The 2,208-nt window shown below is 52.0% G+C and overlaps 1 long non-coding RNA gene across 1 annotated transcript; it reads left to right on the plus strand.

Moving 5' to 3' along the window:
- Window positions 1–472: 472 nt before the first annotated feature.
- Window positions 473–1,382, plus strand: LOC121831680 (uncharacterized). The gene is made up of 3 exons (XR_006075193.2): window positions 473–607; window positions 1,019–1,116; window positions 1,247–1,382. It is a non-coding gene; the product is annotated as an uncharacterized LOC121831680 (long non-coding RNA).
- The last annotated feature ends 826 nt before the right edge of the window (window positions 1,383–2,208 follow it).

Raw genomic sequence — 2,208 nt, forward strand, 5'->3', positions numbered from 1 at the left:
CCAGAGGCCCTGATCTTTGTAGAAAGTAGCATGTCATAACACACCTCTCCTTGGCAACATGAGGTGACTCAGTGGCAGCGCAGCTGGTTGCTCACCAGCTTCTCCCTGGAGAGTTGGTAGCATCACAGAGATGACTCACAAGTGGCACCAGGGGACAGAAACCTGGGTCTGGAGTGAGTCTCATAATGGTGCCTGTCAGGTAACTTGCTAGCTCATGACCCACAGGGAGCGGAGTCTCCTGAGACTTGTGGGTCTCCATTTTCTGTGTGGGGTGGGAAAGGAAAGAGGACCCCTAAAGCACCACTGTCCTTAGAGGCTGGGCCATCTCTAGGTGCCCACTTTCAGATTCTGACTTAGCTGTTGCCTCTGCCCTGGGAGCAGCCTACTTTTTAGAAAGAAAGGCAGAATGTGGGAGAGACATGAAGTGGGGAGTCCAGGAAAGAGAGGGGGAGCCTGTTAATAGGGGTAGCTGCATGGTCCAGCCCTGCAGACAACCGGAAGACTGCTACCTAGCCCCCAGAGCAGTTGGGTTCAATGGATGCCCGACCAGCACCTTCCTATGCAAACAGCCAGCCCTGTGAAAATAACTCAGCCCATCTCCAAGGCCGTGAGTACCGCACTGTGTGACTCAAGTATTCCATCCAGGCCAGACATGCACAGTGGGGGAACTAAATTCGGACTGTCTTAACTGGTTCTCACCCTGCCTGTTGGCCACAATGTCTGCCTGGATTGTAGGGTAGCTCCAAGCACACCAGTTCATCCTCTGACCAACTGTGGGACCTTGGGAGTGCCTAATCCCTGAGTCTCTATGTCATCATCTCAAATGGTTCATTCTTCAGATGTGTGTGTGGAACTGGCAGCACAAGCCTCGTGTCCCCCCCCCCACTTTCTCCCCCTCCTTTCTCTTCCTTCTCTTTTTTTCTTCTCTTCCTTTTTGTTTCTTTTGTATTCATTGTCTTCCTTTCTTCCTGTTCTTCATTTCCTTTCTCATCCCATCTGCTTCCCTTCCCTTCCTCAGAGCCACTCAAAGCCCAGGTCTTGACCATCCTCTGCTGTCACCTGTGGTGTGCAGTGCTGTCCTGCGAGGATGACCAGGGTCCGCCTGACAGGACCCGTGTGAGTATTGGGAAAGCCCTGTCCCCTCAAAGAGCGGTGAGAAAGAACCTTCAGGACTCCCGTGTCAAGTGTGAAAATGGATGTTCTGGATTCCTATGCTTTGTTTCTTGCTTTTTACCTTCCAAATCAGGCATAGCTTATCGGAACCAAAGCAATCTTCAAGAGCAGAGGGAACTGACGGAAACAGGAGCTGGGAAAGCTTGGCTTTCTGGGACGCAGACATCAGCTTCTGAGGCCAAGGAAACATTGTTGAGCACTCCAGACCTGTCCACAAACAGCAGATTGACCTGGCTGGCCGCGGTCCCAAGATCCTGGGAAGTGTCCTGAGTAAGAAGAGTTTGCAGTGCATGTCAGCAGCCACAGGCAACTGGGCACCCTTGGCAAATGAGCAATGCCAGGAGCATCTCAGAGGTCCACTGTGGCTCCACGGTGCCCACACCTCCCGTCAGGTATACCAGTCATCATCTCTCTTCAGTACCATGCCCACTAGTAAGGCAAAAGACAGCGAGTGTGATAGGATGGGCCCTCTAAGGGTGGAAGCAAGTCCCCCGGGCACCTGTTGCCCAGGGAGGGAGGGGAGAGATGCGTGGGCCTTTGGTCCATAGCTCTTGGCGTAAACAGAATGGAAACTGTAATAGCCCTAGTTCCAGACATCTTCTCCCTTGTTTTGTTTGTTTTTAATCTTGCAAATCAATAAAGTGAATAGAATGGGAAGAAGTTCAGTTCTGTTCTAAAAGTTGTACCCTTGTAATCGCAAGACTCAGGAGGGTGAGGGGGCTCTAGAGTTTGAGGCTAAGTTGGGCGTGGTGTCACACACCTTAAGTCCCAGCACTCCAGAGGCAGAGGCAGGCGGATCTCTGTGAGTTTGAGACCAGCCTGGTCTACAGAGTGAGTTCCAAGACAGCCAGAGCTACACAGTGAGACCCTGCCTCAAAAAGAAAAAGAAAGTTTGAGGCCAGGGGCCATCAGGATTTCTCAGTGGCCTAAGGCGCTCACCGCCTAGCCTGACCACCTGGGTTCCATCCGTAGAAAGGGAACCAACTGTTCCTACTGTCTTCTGGCCTACACATACACACACACACACACACACAC

The sequence above is a fragment of the Peromyscus maniculatus genome, chromosome 8, assembly GCF_049852395.1.
Source record: "Peromyscus maniculatus bairdii isolate BWxNUB_F1_BW_parent chromosome 8, HU_Pman_BW_mat_3.1, whole genome shotgun sequence".
Lineage (NCBI taxonomy): Eukaryota > Metazoa > Chordata > Mammalia > Rodentia > Cricetidae > Peromyscus > Peromyscus maniculatus.